This window comes from Triticum aestivum, chromosome 1D (genome assembly GCF_018294505.1).
Source record: "Triticum aestivum cultivar Chinese Spring chromosome 1D, IWGSC CS RefSeq v2.1, whole genome shotgun sequence".
Classification (NCBI taxonomy): Eukaryota; Viridiplantae; Streptophyta; class Magnoliopsida; order Poales; family Poaceae; genus Triticum; species Triticum aestivum.
The window spans coordinates 307,130,710-307,152,776 of NC_057796.1; positions in this window are offsets into that span (position 1 = coordinate 307,130,710).

A 22,067-nucleotide genomic window follows, 5' to 3' on the forward strand; every position below is an offset into this window, starting at 1 on the left:
CTTAGATTTCTAAGTAATTTGAATGCTTGCTATGGCCTCTATGTATCCCTATGAGTAGTTGCTATCAATTTTGTGAAGTTTTGTTGAGAAAAAATTTGTGGACTAAAAATTTCAGAATTTTTGTTCATAGGGTAAGGATGAATATCTTTAGGAAGTTTGCTTCTAAGAAGAACTCCAAGGGTGTTATTGGGGAGTCGTCTGACAGTGATCTCCAGCCTCGGAGGTTGGCGGAAGTATGACCGTATGAATGGCCGCACACCCAGTTCATGGAAGAGGCTGGAATCCTTCAGGAGTTCAGACAATATGCTGCTAATGCCAGCCTCACCGACTTCATCGGAGCTGAATGTGAACAGTATCATCTCCTCACAAACATATTTGTTCAAAGTTTTACTTTCCTTCCTAGGAATAATCCTCCCGAGGTGCAGTTTAATTTATATGCTAAAACCCGTCAGATACCACTTACTGAATTTTGTAACATATGCATGATCCCTTCTGACGGGAGCTTAGTTGAGCCTAGGCCGGCGGAGTTTGAGGCCTTTTATCGTACCTTGATAGTGGGAGATGAGAGAGGGGTGTCAACTATCACTGCCGCTGGCTTGCATTTTCCTGTTGTTCATTACTTTGCTCTTTTCATTGCAAAATGCTTGCTTGCTAGAGAGAAGGTGGGTGCACTCAGCTCACCAGACCTTGCTATTTTACGTCGTGCACTAGAGGGCGACAACACTTATAGCTTGGGAGCTATTGTGGCATGTCGCCTCCACATTAATAAGTCCAAGGGTAAAATACATGGTGGGATTTTCGCTACTCGTTTGGTGGCTCACTTCATTGTTGGGATACGCCTTCATGATTACCCTCTGACCAAGGTTTACCTAGACCGTGCAGCCATGGAACACCACCATTTTATTGCACGAGATTACCCTAACATTCCTACTCCTTATAACCTGGTTTTTAGCATTGAAACTTGTGATATTATTCCATTACCTGCTCCTGCTTTGTTTGATCCTGTTGCCAGGGGCGGATATAGGATTATGCCTGCGGACATCATCGCCTACCGGAACGACCAGGCTGCAGCAGAGGAGGAGCCTCAGCAGTGGGATCAGCGGATGCCCGCTCCTTAGCATCCTGACTACTACCCAAGTTTCTGATCGACTGCCAAGTTAGGCCAAAAGCCTAAGCTTGGGGGAGTACGTGTTTCCACCGACTTTATATTCATGTCCACTTATTCCATTTGTCGGTGTTCACACTTTTTCATTGTATTATCCATGCTTAATTTTATTTTCTCGCTTTCTTCTTGTGTGTTTGAAAAATCTTAGAAAAAACCAAAAAAATTAGTTGTAGTTAGTTTACTTTCTATGCATGCTTAGTTGTAATACTAAAAGGAAAACCCAAAAAGATTTCCTTGTTCTTCTTTTGCTTGTTGGGAGCTTTCCCGTGTAAATAGTTTTTCTCGTTTTTGCTTTTCCCTTTTATTTGCTTGCTCAAGAAAACCAAAAACTCCAAAAAATATTCCAATGTGTTTCTTTGAATTTCTTTTCTTTTTATTCGAGTCGTATCAAGGAGAAGACCACGATGAAAATGTTGAGTGGCTCTCATATGAATAACTGTTGATCTAACAAAGAGCCCATTTCACCTTGTCTTCTCCTGTTGAATAAAATGTCTGCAGATTCCATCTTAGTCCACGACACTCTTGCACTATTATTATTTCCATATCGTTCGGTCGTGCAAGTGAAAGGCAATAGTGACAATATTCGATGAACTGGCCGTGGCAGAGAGAAGCTGGTATGAACTCGACTTGTTCTGTTTGTGTAAATATGTTTAACCTAGTATCCATGATTCAGCCCATTATGATTAAACATGTTTGCAATGACAATTAGAGATTATAGTTTCTCATGCCATGCATAAGTAGCTAAGAGTGGATAATGATTTATCTTGGATATCAATGTTGCGTTAAAATGATTGTGATGTAGTATGATGATATGGTATCCTCCTCTGAATGTTCGAGTGGCTTGACTTGGCACATGTTCATGCATGTAGTTGAATCAAAACCAACATAGCCTCTGTGATATTTATGTTCATGGTGTTCATATCCTACTCATGCTAGTGTCCATTGTTACTTATGCAGAATGCATGTTCATGACCGTTGTTGCTCTCTAGCTGGCCGCTTCTCAATCTAATTGCTAGCCTTTGCCTGTACTAAGTGGGAATTCTGCTTGTGCATCAAAAACCTTGAACCCAAAGTTATTCCAGATGAGTCCACCATACCTACCTATATGCGGTATTACCCTGCCGTCCTAAGTAAATTTGCATGTGCCACCTCTAAAAACTTCTAATATCCCTTTTGTGTGCCTGGATCGTTCATGGAATGACAGGAGGTGGTCGGTATCTTCGATGCTAAGCGGGTTATTCTCAGGTCGAGTGTTTATTCACTCGCCATCGCAAGGGAAAAGGGTGGTAATAGGGATTCCCAGTCCCGAACTCAAAATGCAAATAATTAAACAAAACTCCCCCGTGACTGTTGTTGGTATGGACGACACCTGTTGTTTCGGACAAGCCGTGGAGTGTGATTGATGGTGGAGGGGGAGTAAACCTTTACTTTTATCACTTTGGAACCGCCACTAGCATGCTTGGCACGGAAGATATTGATAACTGATAGTCCTGAAGTAAATGAGAAGGGTGCATGTCTCAAAATATCATTTACCTCTATTTTAAAACTTGAGCTCCGGCACCTCTGTAAATCACTGCTTCCCTCTGCGAAGGGACTATCTATTTACTTTTATGTTGTGTCATCACCTTCTAAAATAAGCGCCAGAACCTGAGAGCACTGCTATCATGCTGATGCATTGTGTGTAGCTAATGTTGGGTGCATCATGACTGGATCTTTTCTACCATGAATTACAATGTTTAGTCGCTGCTTGGACTTTGGAGGTGCTCTGCATTTATGTTTTGCGGTCTCAAAAAGGGCTAGTGAGATACCACTATTGTCATATTATATCATGGTTGTTTTGACAACGTGTTGCCATTTGAGATATCTTATTATTGCTTGCTAGCTGATTATGTTATTGATGTGAGTTAATATAATTTTTACGAGTTATTGTCGGCATGGTTAGTTATAATGTTGGCTGAAAACCTGGATGCTGTTTAAGCTTATTTATGCAAACAAGAGCAAAAGAGTTTGTAGAAGTTTTTCTTTTTTCACTTTTAGTTTATCAACTGAATTACTTGAGAACAAGCAAAGGTTTAAGCTTGGGGGAGTTGATACGTCTCCAACGTATCTACTTTTCCTAACGCTTTTCCTCTTCTTTTGGACTCTAATTTGCATGATTTGAATGAAACTAACCCCATACTGACGCTGTTTTTTAGCAGAACTACCATGGTGTTGTTTTTGTGCAGAAATAAAAGTTCTCAGAATGGAACGAAACTTTGTGAGGAATTTTTATATCAATAAAGAGAATTTCTGCTGCCAAGATCCACCGGAGGGGGGCACCTGGGTGGGCACAACCCACCAGGGCGCGCCCCCTCCTGGCATGCATAGGTGGGTTGTCCCCACCTGGTGGCCCCGCAGACCCTGAAACTGACGCTATAAAATCCTATTTTTCCAGAAAAAATCTGGGAGAAAGAATTATTGCGATCCACGAGATGGAGCCGCCGTCACTTCCTGTTCTTCATTGGGAGGCCAGATCTGGAGTCCATTTGGGGCTCCAGAGAGGGGGATCTTCCTTCTTCGTCATCACCAACCCTTCTCCATCGCCAATTCTATGATGCTCCCCACCGGGAGTGAGTAATTCCTTCGTAGGCTCGCTGGTCGGTGAGGAGTTGGATGAGATTCATCATGTAATCGAGTTAGTTTTGTTAGGGCCTGATCCCTAGTATCCATTATGTTCTAAGATTGATGTTGCTATGACTTTGCCATGCTTAATGCTTGTCACTTTGGGCCCGGGTGCCATGATTTCATATCTGAACCGTTTATGTCATCACCATTATATCCATGTTCTAGATCCGATCTTGCAAGTTATAGTCACCTACTACGTGTTATGATCCGGCAACCCCGGAGTGACAATAGTGGGGACCACTCCCGGTGATGACCGTAGTTTGAGGAGTTCATGTATTCACAGTGTGTTAATGCTTTGTTTCGGTTCTCTATTAAAAGAGGCCTTAATATCCCCTAGTTTCCAATTGGACCCCGCTGCCACGGGAGGGTAGGACAAAAGATGTCATGCAAGTTCTTTCCATAAGCACGCATGACTATTTACGGAATACATGCCTACATTATATTGATGAACTGGAGCTAGTGCCATATCGCCCTAGGTTATAACTGTCTCATGATGAATATCATCCAACAAGTCACCGATCCAATGCCTACGAATTTATCTTATATTGTTCTTGCTAAGTTACTACTATCATTACTGTTGCACTTGTTACAAAACTACTGCTATCACTATTAATGTTACTTTTACTACTGTCACTATTATCAAAACTATCATATTACTTTACTACTGATCACGTTGACCAGGTGTGGTTGAATTGACAACTGAGCTGCTAATACCTTCAAATATTCTTTGGCTCCCCTTGTGTCGAATCTATAAATTTGGGTTGAATACTCTACCCTCAAAAACTGTTGCGATCCCCTATACTTGTGGGTTATCACTATGTTGTTGGTGTCGTTCTAGCACTACTAAAAAGAAACTTCTGTGATGATACGTGTTTGTCATAGTAGATCATGTTTTCTGTCATGCATGTACATCCATGACGATTTTATGACAGAATCAAGATAGTCATACTTGTGATGTCATAGAAGTGTTCCATGACAATACTCAAATTATCATCACGGAAGTGTCCACTTCCATGACAATAAATGATGCATCATGGAAGTGCTTTCGTCAAGGGTAACCGACACGTGGCATCCACTATAACGGGTCGCCGTTAAGCTATCGGGTCCGGTTTTGGATCCGATAACCCGTTAATAGCAATGACTGATACGTCTTCAACGTATCTATAATTTTTGATTGTTCCATGCTATTATATTATCTGTTTTGGATGTTTTATATGCATTAATATGCTATTTTATATGATTTTTGGGACTAACCTATTAACCTAGAGCCCAGTGCCAGTTCCTGTTTTTTCCTTGTTTTAGAGTTTCGCAGAAAAGGAATACCAAACAGAGTCCAAACGGAATAAAACTTTCGCGATGATTTTTCTTGGACCAGAAGACACCCAGGAGACTTGGACTGCAAGTCAGAAGAGCCATGAGGCGGCCACAAGGGTGGAGGGCGCGCCCCCAACCTTGTGGGCCCCTCGGTGACCCCCTGACCTAGATCTTCCTCCTATATATTCTCATATACCCCAAAAACATCCAGGGGAGCCGCGAAACCACTTTTCCACCGCCGCAACCTTCTGTACTCGTGAGATCCCATCTTGGGGCCTTTTCCGGCATCCTGCGGGAGGGGGATTCGATCACGGAGGGCTTCTACATCAACACCATTGCCTCTCCGATGTAGCATGAGTAGCTTACCACAGGCCTACGGGTCCATAGTTAGTAGCTAGATGGCTTCTTCTCTCTCTCTTTGATTCTCAATACAAAGTTCTCCTCGATGTTCTTGGAGATCTATTCGATGTAATACTCTTTTGCGGTGTGTTTGCCGAGATCCAATGAATTGTGGATTTATGATCAGATTATCTATGAATATTATTTGAATCTTCTCTAAATTCGTTTATGCATGATTTGATATCTTTGCAAGTCTCTTCAAACTATCGATTTGGTTTGGCCAACTAGATTGGTTTTTCTTGCAATGGGAGAAGTGCTTAGCTTTGGGTTCAATCTTGCGGTGTCCTTTCACAGTGACAGTAGGGGCAGCAAGGCACGTATTGTATTGTTGCCATCGAGGATAAAAAGATGGGTTTTTCATCATATTGCTTGAGTTAACTCCTCTACATCATGTCATCTTGCTTAAGGCGTTACTCCGTTCTTTATGAACTTAATACTCTAGATGCATGCCGGATAGTGGTCGATGTGTGGAGTAATAGTAGTAGATGCAGAATCGTTTTGGTATACTTGACACGGACGTGATGCCTGTGTTCATGATCATTGCCTTAGATATCGTCATAACTTTGCGCTTTTCTATCAATTGCTCGGCAGTAATTTATTCACCCACCGTAATAATTTCTATCTTGAGAGAAGCCTCTAGTGAAACATATGGCCCCTGGGTCTATTTTCTATCATATAAGTTTCCGATATACAGTTTTAGTTTCCTATTTACTTTCTTTGCAATCTTTTACTTTCCGTTCCATTAACCAAAAGTACCAAAAACATTACTTTACCCTTTATCCATCTCTTTGAGATCTCATGTTGCAAATAATCGTGAAGGGATTGACAACCCCTTTATCGCGTTGGGTGCAAGGTTGGTGTTTGTTTGTGCAGGTATTCGGTGGCTTGCACGTTGTCTCCTACTGGATTGATACCTTGGTTCTCAAAACTGAGGGAAATACTTACTCTACTTTGCTGCATCACCCATTCCTCTTCAAGGGAAAAACCAATGCAAGCTCAAGAGGTAGCAGGAAGAATTTCTGGCGCCGTTGCCGGGGAGATCTACGCCAAGCCGAGACATACCAAGTACCCATCATAAATTCTCATCCCTCGCATTACATTATTTCCATTCGCCTCTCGTTTTACTCTCCTCCACTTCTCAAACGATTTTCGAAAAGATTCACCTTTCTTCGCCTTCTTCCCGTATGTCTTTTTGTTCGTGTTTCCATGTGCCTTCTATTTGCTTGCATCTTTGCTTGCTAAAAATCTATTGATATGGATGCACTTAAAGTTTCCTACTTGGATCATCTTCGATCTATTTGTGCTCGTGCTGAAACCCCAACTAGTTTAGTTGAGGGAAAATCTTCAGATGAGCATGCTCATTTTGTGCGTCACCGTTTGTCTGAAAAAGGGAGACTCTTATGGAATCAAATAAACAGTTTGCTATGCTATGCTTGGAATCTTTGTGAAATTTGTGATTTTACTTGTTGCTCTAAGAACCCTAAAAAACACCTTCCCTACCTATGTGAGTTTAGTGATAATGAAATCTTATCTTCTTATGAAAAGGGTGTTTTGTAACATCCCAAAATTCTAAATTTTGGAATGTTATATTAAATAGAGAAAAGTATGTTTTTGGTCCCTCAAGTTCACCAAAATTCTACCTCTGGTCCCTTAAGAATTTTTGGGCGATGGTTGGTCCCTCAAGTCTCAAAACCGGGTAAATTTCGTACAAAATCAAATTTAAGTGGAAAACGGACACGTGACAGTGGTTTTCTCTCTCCTCACATGACACGTCGAATGGACAGTTATTCTTTTCGAGCTCTCTCACCTCAAAGTGTCCTACAGTCCCGCAGCGCCGAAGACCGCTTCGTCTTGCTCAGCTACGGTGGGTGCCACGTCCTCTCCGACAAGAAAGGTGAGAAGAGGGAGGGCACAAAGGGGGCGAGGTGGTGTGCAGCAGCCCATTGGAGCTACTCATTTGGGAGCCTTGCCCTGGGGGAGGGGGAAGGAGTAGCCCGCCTGGTGCTCTTCCAAAGCCAAGGCAACCTCGTAGTGAACCTCGACCTGGGTGGGCCCGGCGCGGCCGTGCTAGGACAAGCTCCGATGTAGCTCGTATTGGCGCCCTTTCTGGCGTCATTATGGTGGGAGCACCTCACCCTCTGGTCTTGATCTGCATGGCCCCGACATCGTCAAACTCGACGCGACCCTTGTGGAGATGTGGAGGAGAAGGTTGGGGTGTGAGCTTGAACCCGCCGGTGGCTCGATGGAACAGGGCCGTGGCGGTGGTGGCTGGCACCCTTGGCCACGGGATCTTGGTTGAGGGGAGGCTCCGACGGTGGTTGGCCGAATGGGCATGTCGGAGTATGGGGCCGTTGTGAGGTGTGGTGAGGGTCGGCGGTTGCTCATGGTACAGTGACAAGGTGCGGCAGCGATGGGAGGTAGCCTGGATGGGGCGTTTGCTGGTTGTTGGTTGTTGCTGACCACCGGTGTGCTACTCCTGCATCCCCAAAGAGAGAGAGACAAAGAGAGGGAGATATTTTGACTTTGACTGCTGATTTGGCATATGGGATTTGTTGAGGATATAGACCTTATAGTCACCCGCCAGGAGGGGCCGGGTTACTCATATGGTCATTGCCAGAAGCCCGGAGCCAAGCTTGAAGACGATGGGCCAGAGATGGGCTGAGACCCGGATATGGCTTAAGGCCCGTAGTTACAATCATTATTATGGTAGAACTTGTAGTGTAAGGCAAGTATAGTTGAGAGTCCGAGCCGGACACTCTTATGAGCCGGCCGGGACTCTAAGGGCTGCTGGGCGTTAGCCTCCCTATATAAAGGGACGACCCGGCAGCGGTTTAGGGAGGTCAACAATCTCGTCGAGAGCCGGACACATCAGTTTAGCTCCCTGGTGATCGTAACCCTAATCAATACCACCCCGACTGGACGTAGGCTTTTACCTTCACCGTAAGGGGCCGAATCAGTATAAACCCTCGTGTTCCTTGTCCCACACAACCCCTTCAAGCTTCCTAGTTGCGATGGCTCCACGACTAAGTCCTAGCTCGAGGACATCTGCCGTGACAATTCCACGACAGTTGGCGCCCACCGTGGGGCCAGCGCACGGTGGATTTGAGTTCTTGAAGGGCAGCTTCGAAGGGCTCAAGGGATACGCTGTGGGCCGGATGACCAAGAGTCGTCGCGGCAAGCTCTACATCGACGATGCAAACTGGGGCCCCGACGCCGGCTCAATTGAGTACGGGTACCGGGTCCCCTTCGGCGGAATTCATGTTTTCATCGGCAAGATTGGTGAGCCGGGCCCTGAGCCGGGTCTCTGCGCTGATCTCATCGAGACGGCTCAGCTTGCGCGACCCGCCCGGGCCCGGCCTGCCTTAAAGCATGCTTTTGTGGGGTGTATCCATGGAGGACCCTCCGATCGATCTGGATCTGGTGATGAGGCGGCCGCCGGCTCTGACGGCGAGTCGGCCACCGATGAGTCAAACTCATTGTACCAACTTCAAGATGGCAGGCTCATGGGTTGTTCCGATGGTGACAGTATTCCGGACCTTTTTGAGCCACCAAGTCAGGTTGGAGTTTTTATGGCTGGTGCGCAGCCTGTTCAGAACCCCGTTGCTGGAGCGGGAAACCCGGTGCCTTCTCCAGCTAAGGTGCTAATGGATCTCACGGACAAGATGACGGCCCTGTTAACCGCCACGGTTGACCCGACGGATCAAGCTCAGCATGATGCGGAGGTGGCACAGTTAAAATTGGATCTGATAAAAGCTAAAGAGGATCTTGCAGCGGAAGGGATCAGGCTGGCTGCGGAGCGGGCGGCTCTCGATGCCCAGACTCAGCTAATTCAGGCGCAGTCCTTCCAACTCACGATGGATCAAAACGCGGCCAATGAGGTCATGAGAAGGAGGCATCAGAAGGCCCAATCTCGACTCCCTCCGGTTTACGATCCACGCAACCTCTTCAACACGCCAGGTGCAGGGTCTAGTAACCCGCCAGGGGTCATAGCGCCCGGGTCTGGACCCCTTATTCAGCCACGAGTGATGGGGCCTCCCCAGGTGTCCCCTGCCCCGCCTCAGTACGTACCAATACCCCCGGGTCATTATAATAACCCGCTGGGGAACATGGTCGCTGCGGCAGCACAACTGGCGGCTCTACCAGTTGACGGCGACTCTCCGACGGCTATTGAGACCCGCCGGGTTAGGGAACTCCTTCAAACAGCACTGGCGCAGCAAGAGGCGTACTCCTACAGCCGGGACAGGATCCACTCGACCCCTCGTCCAGGCCAGAGCCCGAGTTACAGCCGGCACATGGTCTCAGCAACCGGCTCAAGTAACGTCCGACGCCATGACCCGCCCCTGGTCATGGCCCGACACATAATGGAGCCTTTTACGCAGCAGACCAAGCGCGGCAAGAGGCGGAACAAGTACCTCAGCTGACGGCTTACCAGACCCCCCGGCTTATCCAACGACTTCCGTTGATGTGGGTATCCCTACCAGGACCGGGGGTGTCCCTTGTTTAGTGCCAGCTATCCGTAATGAACGTCTACCTAAGGACTTCAAGGGCCCTAGGAAGGTGCCTAACTACACAGCTGACTTGCAACCCGCAGCTTGGATCGAGAGTTATGAGATGGCTATGGAGCTACTGGAGGTCAGTGAGGCGGCCATGGCCAAGTATTTCACCATGATGTTAGATGGAACTGCCCGCACTTGGTTGAAAGGGCTACCACCGAATTCCATTGGGTCTTGGGCTGATCTGAAAGCCCGGTTCATCCAAAACTTCAAAGATACTTGTAGGCAGTCTATGTCAATTGTGGATTTGACTAACTGTAAGCAGCAGGAGGGTGAGTCCACGACACATTGGGTTCGCCGGGTTAAGGAAATCATACATTCATCAGACAAAATGGATGCCGGCTCAGCAGTTTTAATGCTGGAGCAGAATTGTCGTTTTGTGCCCCTGAAGATGAAACTCAGGCGGCTTAAGCGCGACTGCACTAATATGGGTACACTAATGGCAGCTCTTGTCAAGTACGCCGATTCTGATGGTACCAAGGATCCCCCTTCAGATGATGAAAGGACAGGGAAGGGAAAGAAGAACGGCAACGGCAAGGGTCCTCAGTTTAACCCGGGGAACCAAGGAGGAGGCAAACGCAAAGCAGATGGCAGCCTAGAGTTTGTGGCCAACGCCAGCGCGCAAGGCAATAATCAGCGACGCAAGGGGAGACCCCCTCCCCGCGGCGGCGGGTCAGGCCCGACGCTGGAGCAGCTGTTGAATGAACCTTGTCCAAGGCATGGCTCTAGAGAGAAGCCAACGACTCATCTATGGAAGGATTGTGCAATCATGAAAGCCTTTAAAAACTACAATGGCCCGAGCGGCGGCTCAGGCGCCGGCGGCTTTCATGGCCCGGGTGGCGGCTCAAATTCTGGTCCTCAGAATGGTCAAGGGGGCTTTAATCAACAGTCTGGCCAGGGTCATCAACAGCAGCAGGGGGGTTATCAGACCAATCCAAAGCAGCTTAGCGGTGGACAATATCATGTGTTTACCACTAGTTTGTGTAAGCGAGATCAGAAGCTTCACAAGAGGGCTGTGAATGCGGTTGAGCCGGCGGTCCCACGCTACTTGCGGTGGTCTGAACAGCCTATAGTGTGGAGTAGGGAGGATCACCCTCCCCGGGTGGATAACCCGGGCCACTTGGCCTTGGTGGTGGCTCCTCAAGTGGGAGGATATAAGTTCACAAAGGTGCTCATGGATGGAGGCAGCAGCATTAACATCCTCTATTATGAGACCTTTCGCCGTATGGGGATGGTTGATAAGAACCTCAGCCAGTCAAACACTATCTTCCATGGTGTGGTACCTGGTAAGTCGGCTTATCCAGTCGGCAAGATCGAATTGGAAGTGGCTTTTGGTGATGAGAACAATTACAGGGTGGAGAAATTGACCTTTGAGGTGGTCAAGATAAGAAGTCCATACCATGCTATATTTGGACGACCGGCTTACGCCAAGTTCATGGCACGGCCATGTTATGTGTACTTACAGCTCAAGATGCCGGGTCACAACGGGACCATTACGGTTCACGGCAGCCGGAAAGTGGCTCTGGAGTGTGAGGAAGGTGATGCGGCTTATGCAGAATCTGTTTGTGCTACAGAGGAGTTGAAGTTTTACAAGGACAATGTTGACCCAACAGATATGACCTCTCTGAAAAAGCCGACAACGGAGAATGAGCCGGCGATGAAATTTAAGTCGGCTGATGAAACTAAGCTTGTTGATTTTGTTCCAGGAGATTCATCTCAGCAGTTTAGCATCAGTGCCAATCTGGATCCAAAATAGGAAAGCGCGCTCATCGAGTTCATCCGTGAGAATAGGGACATCTTCGCGTGGAAACCTTCTGACATGCCAGGTGTACCTAGAGAACTCGCTGAGCATACTCTCAATGTTGATCTGAAATTTAAACCGGTCAGACAGTTCCTTCGGCGGTTTAATGAGGAAAGGCGGAAGGCTATTGGCGAAGAAGTAGCCCGACTCTTGGCGGTCGGGTTTATCGTTGAGGTCTTTCACCCAGAGTGGTTGGCTAACCCGGTGCTCGTACTCAAGAAGAACGGCACCTGGCGGATGTGTGTGGACTACACAGACTTGAACAAGGCGTGTCCGGCTGATCCTTTTGCCCTCCCCCGTATTGATCAAATCATTGATGCTACGGCAGGTTGTGCACGTTTAAGTTTCTTGGATGCTTATTCTGGTTATCATCAGATCAAGATGGCAGTTAAGGACCAGGAGAAGACGGCGTTCATCACTCCCTTTGGAGCCTTCTGCTATGTGTCTATGCCCTTTGGACTCAAGTGTGCACAGGCGACTTACCAGCGTTGTGTGCAGAACTGTCTTCATAAACAGATCGGACGCAATGTTCACGCTTACGTGGACGATATTGTGGTTAAATCCATCAAAGAGGAAACCCTGATAGATGATTTAAGGGAAACCTTTGATAATCTCCGGGTCTATAAGATGATGCTTAACCCGGCCAAGTGTGTCTTTGGTGTTCCTGCAGGCAAACTCTTGGGCTTCTTAGTTTCTGACAGAGGCATTGAGGCTAACCCGGAGAAGATCAAGGCCATCACCTCCCTGGCTAAGCCGGCGTGTATCAATGACGTTCAGCGCTTGGCGGGTCGCATTGCTGCTTTAAGCCGGTTCATAAGCCGTTTGGGTGAGAAGGCCATGCCCTTATACCAGTTGATGAAGAAAACTGATAACTTCGTCTGGAATGATGCAGCCAATACCGCCTTTGAGGATTTGAAGAAGCAGCTGGCAGAGCCCCCAGTCCTTGCTGCTCCGGTTGATAAAGAGCCCTTACTGCTGTATGTGGCGGCAAACGCACGAGCCGTCAGCGTGGCCATTGTGGTGGAGCGCAAGGAGGAGGGTAAGGAGCATCCGGTTCAGCGGCCGGTTTATTATGTCAGCGAAGTGCTCATTGAGTCCAAGCAGCGGTACCCGCATTGGCAGAAGCTTGTGTATGGTGTGTTCATGGCGAGCCGGAAACTTAAGCATTACTTTCAGGGTCATCCCATCACTGTGGTCAGCTCTGCCCCCCTTGGTGATATCATCCAAAACAGAGAGGCTACAGGGAGAATTGCTAAGTGGGCTATAGAACTTGGTCCTCATGGTCTAAAATATGTGCCACGCACTGCGGTTAAATCTCAGGCCTTGGTGGATTTCATCAATGATTGGACAGAGTCACAAGTGCCTAAACAAAAGCCGGATAACACATATTGGACCATTCACTTCGATGGGTCCAGGCAGTTGGAGAGCTCGGGGGCTGGCGTTGTATTGGCGTCCCCTAAAGGTGACAAGTTCCATTATGTGCTACAGCTGATGTTTCCTTGCACTAACAACGCGGCTGAGTACGAGGCCTTGCTCCACGGTCTTCGGATGGCTAAGGAGATGAGCTTGAGCCGGGTAAGGTGCTTTGGTGACTCAGACTTGGTGGCTCAACAAGTATCAGGCAAGTGGGATTTTAAAGATCCTCTCATGGCGGCTTATCGCCGCGAGGTTGATGCAATTGCTGGGCACTTTCAGGGCTACCAGGTAGAGCACATTGATCGCAGGAAGAACGAGGCGGCTGATGCTCTAAGCCGGCTCGGCTCTCAGCGAAAGCCGGTGCCGCCTAACACTTTCCTGGACGTCCTGTATAACCCTTCGGTTAAGTTGCCTACAGAGGAAGACTTGGCTGTCCCTGACCCGGAGGCACGACTGGTGGCGGCTCTTCATGTCATACCAGACTGGACAATACCATATCTGGCTTATATAACTCGGGGAGAGTTGCCTGAGGATGAAACTTTGGCCAGGCAAATAACCCGGCGGGCTAAGTCAATGATCGTTATCAATGGCGAGTTGCATCATCGCAGTGTTACAGGGGCATATCAGCGTTGTATCTCCCCTGAGGAAGGTCAGGAGATCTTGCGTGAGATCCATGAAGGGGATTGTGGCCATCATGCCGGCTCAAAATCCCTTGTGGCCAAGGCTTTCCGTCATGGTTTTTATTGGTTTACGGCTCATGCTGATGCAGAGGACTTGGTCAGTAAATGTGATGGTTGCCAAAGGTTCTCACGACGGGCTCACGTGCCGGCTCAGGAGTTGAGAATGATCCCAATCACTTGGCCCTTTGCGGTCTGGGGGCTTGATATGGTTGGGCCTTTTAAAAGGTCCAAGGATAAGAAGACCCACCTCTTGGTGGCAGTGGACAAATTCACAAAGTGGGTGGAAGCTGAGCCAGTTAGCAAGTGCGATGCAGCCACGGCGGTTCAATTTATGAAAAAGGTGATTTTCCGCTTTGGTTTTCCGCACAGCATTATAACTGACAATGGCACCAATCTCTCCAAAGGCGCCATGGAAGAGTTTTGTCAACGAGAGCATATCCGGCTTGATGTTTCCTCAGTGGCTCATCCTCAATCCAATGGTCAAGCTGAGAGAGCTAATCAGGAGATTCTGAAGGGCATCAAGCCCCGGCTTTTGGTCCCTTTGCAACGGACGCCGGGTTGTTGGGTGGAGGAGTTGCCCTCCGTGTTATGGAGCATCAATACTACTCCTAACAGGTCTACAGGCTTCACGCCTTTCTTCATGGTTTATGGAGCAGAAGCAGTCCTCCCCAGTGACATCCGTCACGACTCACCTCGCGTGGCGGCTTATGTGGAGACGGATAATGAACAGGCGCGCCAAGATGCTCTTGACTTGTTGGATGAACAGCGTGATGTGGCAGCAGCCCGTTCAGCGATTTACCAACAAGACCTGCGCCGTTATCATAGCCGCCGGGTCAAATCCCGGGTCTTCCAGGAAGGCGACCTCGTGCTCCGGCTCATCCAGGATCAAACAGATGCGCACAAGTTATCCCCGCCTTGGGAAGGGCCCTTTGTGGTCAGCAAGAACTTGCACAACGGGTCATATTACCTCATCGACATTCGGGAGCACAAAGATTCACGTAAGTCGGAGGAGGAGACCCGTCGGCCGTGGAACATAGCTCAGCTTCGGCCTTACTACACTTGAGCCACCGGCTCTCGTGGTGTACATATTTCTCTCAGACATGTATATATTATGATGAAGCAATAAAGCAGGACCTCTGTCCTATTTTCTCCTCCAAATATGCACGTGTTGTTTTTATTACAAGATTACATGATGGCTTAAAGGAGGATCCGGCTTATGATCGTATTCGAATCGAGTCGTAAGCAGTAAAGTCACTTGGGGGCTTCCTGTTCAAACATGGGTCGTATTCGAACCAAAGAGAACATAGCTGTCGATACCCATTTGATTGGCAAAGTGCCGAGCTCATTGGGAGGTTATCTTTGGTCATATTTGAATCATAGTTTAACCCCTCTGAGAACCGACGTGGATCGTATTCGAATCAGCATCGTTAAACAATTCTTGAAATCACTTGGGGGCTTCCTTTTCAAACATGGGTCGTATTCGAACCAAAGAGAACATAGCTGTCGGTACCCTCTTGATTGGCATCGCCACACCCACTGGGGGCTATATGATCGTATCCGAATCATGGCTTAACCCCTTTGGGCCGGGTCTCTGGTCGTATTCGAACCGGAAGCCCCTAAAGTTCCTCTGCTTTATCACAAGCTTACTCTGATTATGTCAAGGTGTGTACGGCCGGGTCTCACTTTACCGGCTTAACTTTGACCACCATGGGTGTCATTACGACAGGTAAGTCGGAGTTAAGATACCAACCTTGTTACACGGGTTATCTAAACCGGAAGTATGCTCACAGACTGCTAAGTGCATTATTATGGCTGTGTTAAGGATATAATGGAGGACCAGTCTTTTTTGATTCATATTCCGGGTTATCTATCCAAAACACCTGATTCTCAGGGCGGTAAGCCGCCTCGAGACTTGTGATTTTCCTTTCTATGCAGGATACTTAAAGGCACCTCTTTAAGGTTGAGAAAAACGAAGGGATGATTATGACCCGGAGAAACATCAAAGCGACAATTTCAAAGGACTTTCGCATTCAATACGTGCACGATGGCACGGCAGAGATGAACTGTTGCACCTACTCTATTACAAAAACTCATCAAATCTAACAAGGGTGGAGCATTGTTTGGTAAACCGACAGCCAAGTTACGATGCCCGCTGAGTGGAAGTCTCCGGCTCGTTCCTGTCCTCTCCTCCGCCTGATCCCAAGACTTGGAAGGTTGATGACTTCCAGTCGATGCCGCTGAGAGCCTCGAACTGGGCTTCTTCGTCAATTAACCCGGCCGGGTCGATCTCTGGGGCGAAGGTGTGCTGACGAGCCGGCGGGATCAAGTTGAGGGCTTCATAGCGAGGGGTTGGAATCCTCTGATTCTCCGCGTCATAACCCGGCTGGTACTTGGTCAGATCTGTGTCATTCCCGATGAGGGTGGCCACCGGGCGTACAGCCTTCACGCACGCCGCGAAGTCCTTCTGATCAAAAGCTGAGCCGTCTTCCTTCAGGCTTGGATAACCCAGGGCGATGTCTGCCGGGTCTAGCTCCGGCAGGAATGCCTTGGCCCGGCTCAGCGCGGCGATTGCTCCGGCTCTCGCGGAGGCCCGTCGCAACTCTTGGATCCGCTGAGGCAGAACGGCGAGCCGGCGCAGGACTTCAGCCAGATGAGTTGGCACCTCGTTGGATAGGGCCACCACAGCTAAGGCACGCTGTGACCCGGTGTAGAGCTGTTCCACCAGGGTATACACGGCCTTGAGCTTGGTGACCACGCTCTGGTTGAGGTTGGCACTTCTGGGGCCTGGTTAACAGAATCAGATAAGCCGGTGGCAAGGATGAATACTGAGACATAAACATTCTGACATTGATGAAAGTCGGAGAGGCGACTTACCGAAGATGGCGGCCACCATTTGGGAAACCTGGCGCTTTAGGCTGGTGAGCTCGGCGGTCTTCTCAGAGAGAGTCTTCTCCGCCTGTTCTGCCCGGGTCACCAGTGCGGCCTTCTCTTCAGCCCAGGCCTTCCGCTCAGCATCAAATTCTGTCTTCAGCTTTTCTTGAGCGGCGATGCTGGAGACAAACTTGGCGTTTGCCTTCCGGGTCTCCATCTCCTGCGTCTTCAGCCGGCTCTTGAGATCCGCAAGGTACGACTCTAGCTTCTTGCTAACAGCCTGAATAAATTTTCGGGTTATTAACAGTCATTATATAAGTCCCAAGCGCTTTCCAAGCAAAGACACTTGGCACTTGGGGGCTAATGCATATTGAACGTATCTATCTACATACTGCCGGCTCAATTGAGTAAGCCGGAACCTAAGTCTACAACATATTCAAATCATAAGTCGTCGACTTGGGGGCTAGCATGGCAAAGGTAACTATGCAGTAAGTAAGAAGACAATAGAAGGATACCTCAGATTTTTGTTGGATCTGGTTTACCATGGCGACCTCAGCGTCCCGGCTCTTGTGCACCTGGCTGATGTAGCCAGAGACGAGCTCTCCAATGCTCAAGTTGGTGTAGTCGGAGAGGTCCAGGTTCACCCGGTGGGGCTGCAGCAACTCCCCCTTAGCGGAGCATTTGGCCAACACGGTCGGTCTCCCCGGCTCAACGTACTCCGTCCGGGTCGTCTGCTGGTGGAGCTGAGCCAGAGGCCTCCGGGTTAACCGAAGCTTCGGTCGTTGCCTTGGTAGTTGGGGCGGTGGCTTCAAGTGCCGTGTCCATTGGAGTGGCGGCTTCGGGGGCGGAGGCAGCTGGCGGTTCTTGGACTGTCACCGCCGGCTCAGGCAAATACGGCACTCCGGCCGACTTGGTCTTCTTCACCCTCTTGGTGAGCTTTGCTTGGGCACTGAAAGAACAACAAAGGTTAGTACAAAGCATATGAGTAAAGATCAGAACAACATGAGATGATTGTTGTTACCCGGGCGTGGTCTTGAAAGCCGGCAGATTTGACTGCATGGAGTCACCCGAAGAGGGGGAGGTCTCCTGATAATTGGAGTCAGAAGAGTTGAGTGGCTGACGGGTAACACCCGCCAACGGGTGAAAAGGGTGCAAGTGGGAAATAACCTCAGTTCGGCGCTTCCTTGTTGCGTCGGGTAACCCGGCGGAGAGGTCGGTGTCCTTGTTGGTCCGGGTGTGACGCCGGCTTTCGTGAACCTGTCGCTTCAAAAGAAATTGAGGGTCTTGATGAGCTAAAGAATGTGAAAAGCTTACTTTCCGGGTTACCCTTCGGACTTTCAGCTGTGGCAAGGGCTCTGAGTCGGAGGAAAGTGACATTACCTCTTCAACCACCGGGTTACTGGCGCCGGTGTCATCCTGTCAATGAGCAAGTGTTGATAAGGCGGACAGCAACAAACAACAAATACAGCAAGAATTTAAAGGCTTAAGGGTTACCTCTGACTCGGAGCTGTCGCTTAATTGCATCAGCTCCGAAGCAGTAGGCCTGCTTCCTTTTTTGCAAGGGGCGGCTTTCTTGGCGGCTTTCTTTGCCTTCTTGGCTTTCTTGGCCGCCTCATGGTCATACTTGACCCGCCAGAACTTATCATCAGCCTGAAAAATACAATGAGGAATTCTTACAACAGGTTTGGATGAAGGTTATATGCAGACGAAGATAAAAAGTTAAAGTCAGCGGCTTACCGCTGGGGCTGGATTGGTCTTGCAGAAGGGGGCTAGCCCGGTCCTTCCACAGTCTGCCAGGCTCTCGTTTAAAAGAGCCTTGGTCTCCTCCTCTGCAACGTCTTCTGGAAGATCATTGCGGCTGTGCCTCTGAGGGTCATCCTTTCGCCCAGTGTACTCACACATTAAGCCGGGGCGGCGGCTTAATGGGATCACCCGCCATGAGATCCAGACCCGGACCAGGTCGATTCCGTTCAGACCGTTGCCCAGGAGGGCCTTGATTTTGTTGATAGTAGGAAGCAGAGGCTGGCGCTCCGCTGGAGTCAGCTTGTCCGACAGTGGGTGAGTCGGCTCTAGACGTGTTGGGCGAAAGCCGGGCAGCGGGCTTTCGTCAGCCGGGGCCGTGTCTTGGCAGTAGAACCAAGTCATGTTCTAGTCCTTGGGGTGGCTCGGCGGCTCTGCGTAAGGGAAAAGACAGTCCCTACGCCGCTGGATGGAAATGCCACCTAACTCCAGACTCGGCCCGTTGGCGCACTCATTCTGGCGGTTTAAGTAAAACAGCTCTCTGAAGAGCAGCAGACTAGGCTCTTCTCCAAGGTACACTTCGCAAAAGACTTGGAAATTGCAGATGTTGGATACGGAGTTGGGTCCTATATCTTAAGGCCGCAAGTCAAAGAAGTTGAGCACGTCCCTGAAAAACTTTGAGCCGGGTGGTGCGAAGCCCCGGCTCATATGATCTGCGAAAATCACTACCTCCCCGTCCTTTGGCTGTGGTCTCTCTTCTGACGGGTCAGGGGCACGGTAGGACATGATTTCCTTCTTAGGTAAATATCCGGACTTAACAAAACTGGCTAGGGTCTCGTTGGTGACGTTGGACCTCATCCAGTTGCAAGTGATGGGAGCCTTGGGAGGCATGGTGAAAATTGGTAATCTATGTCAGAAAGGAAAAATGTCCGGGTTAATTATAAGCCGGAGATCTATAGTTCAAAAATAAGGTGGCGGCTTATGAAGGGGACTAATGATATATATTCAGGTACAGTGGGTTACTTAAGCCGCAGGGGCATTCAGAATAAGTTGATGATCTACGGCCTTATCACAGTTAAGCCGGAGGAATCTACGAAGCATGGTTTTCTTTAAACCGGAGGATTCTACAGCGCGTGGGTTCTTTAACCCGGAATCGTAAGCCGCCAAGATTCAATGGTTGCAGTTTTTACTAAGTGTGGTAAAACAGGTTTCACATATTGCAGTAACTTTTTTGGATCAAATTGGTCGGGTGAAATGAAATTTTTCTATCCCTAGAAACAGACGAGCGGACGTTCTTGAGCTCGAACGAAGCATCTATACAGTGGAAAGAGATCGGCTGGCATTTAAAGTGAGGCCTAAACAACTGCCGCACTAGTTCTATACAAGGCTAAGGATCAAACAAGGGCAGTGACTACGAGAACTATCGAAGCTTGTGGCAGTGGCGATGAACACGAAGAACACGGCGAACCCTACTGCAAATCTATTCTATGGGGTGGTGAGAACTTACCGGAGCTGAAGAAGTGCGGGAGTCGCCGCCGTTTATCTGGTCCGAGTCAGGGTGATGCAGCGGCCAAGGTTGACGAAGACCGGAGGCGAGACGATGTCGGCGGAGTGTGAGCTCAGTGAGAAAGGCAGCGGCGCGAGGAGGAAGAAGAGAGCGTGAGAGGAGCACGTCGGGCCGGCCTATTTATAAGGCAAGGTCATAAGTGGGCGCGAGATTCAAGGAGGCCACGGCGTGGTTATCTCCCCCCACGACGCCTCGATTTTTGGAATGGCAGTAAAAGCAAAGATCCGTTGCGGATCTGGTGGAGTAAAAACGGGCTTAATGGAAGATGACGTCACGGCGGATTATCCGGAGTCCAGAGGATGACGTCACGCCGGGTTATGGCCTTCACATGAATGGTAAACCGGAGATTTTTTCTGTCGGCAGAGTTGAAGATTGACATGAGCCGGCTCAAATCAATCTGGGGCCTAATGTTGAGGATATAGACCTTATAGTCACCCGCCAGGAGGGGCCGGGTTACTCATATGGTCGTTGCCAGAAGCCCGGAGCCAAGCTTGAAGACGATGGGCCAGAGATGGGCTGAGACCCGGATATGGCTTAAGGCCCGTAGTTACAATCATTATTATGGTAGAACTTGTAGTGTAAGGCAAGTATAGTTGAGAGTCCGAGCCGGACACTCTGATGAGCCGGCCGGGACTCTAAGGGCCGCTGGGCGTCAGCCTCCCTATATAAAGGGATGACTCGGCAGCGGTTTAGGGAGGTCAACAATCTCGTCGAGAGCCGGACATAGCAGTTTAGCTCCCTGGTGATCGTAACCCTAATCAATACCACCCCGACTGGACGTAGGCTTTTACCTTCACCGTAAGGGGCCGAACCAGTATAAACCCTCGTGTTCCTTGTCCCACACAACCCCTTCAAGCTTCCTAGTTGCGATGGCTCCACGACTAAGTCCTAGCTCGAGGACATCTACCGTGACAATTCCACGACAGGATTCAAAAACCAGTGACACGTTAACGTCAATACCACTTTCTCCGGTTTTGGACAAAACTTCTCCGGTTTTGAGACTTGAGGGACCAAATGTTGCCCAAAAATTCTTGAGGGGCCAGAAGTAGACTTTTGGTGAACTTGAGGGATCAAAAACATAATTTTCTCTATTAAATAAATAGTTTTGATTGATTGTTTGATTGTGGTGTGGTTGCTTGTGTGAAATTAAGTGAAATTTAAAACTTTTTGAAAGTTAAATGAGAGGGAATGAAATGACTTTCCCAAACTTTCACTTTGCATTCTGATCTCCATGAATTCAAATTCTTTTCAAATACAAAACCCTAGAGAGAAGATGATATGACTTCTTCCATTTAAATAAATGAAAAGGGTTTTTGAAAATATTTGAATTTCATTTGGAAATATTTCAAATTCAGAAACTTTATGCAACTCAATGATTTTCATGAGAGAAGATAACAAGACTTCTTCAAATCGTATGAAATATGAGTTGGAAGTTTAAAAGAATCAAATTTAAAGTCCCTTTGAAATTATTTTTCAATTTGAAGTTATTTGGTTTTTATTCAAATTATTTTTCTCCAAAAATAAAAATATATGGAAAATAGGGTAAAATGATTCCCTACAGTAGAAAATTGGAGAGAAATAAATTTGAAATTATTTTGGTATTTTAAAATATTTTTTTGGTTTTTAAATGAATCAGAAGCACTCTTTGCTTTATTTAAATTTTTGTGGATTTTATTTGACGCTAGAAAAATGTTCATGTGGTAGAAAATCTTTTTCTGAAAATTTTGATATATTATATGCCTATAGTATATTTTTATTTTATTTGGTTTATTTTATTTTCTGTAAAAATGTTTTTTTAAGTACTGGACCGAACTGGGCCGAAGCCCAGCCGGCCCAGCAGCGCCGCCGCCTCCCTCGCGCGTGCCCAATCCGGACTCCACCGAAGTTCGAGCCGTCG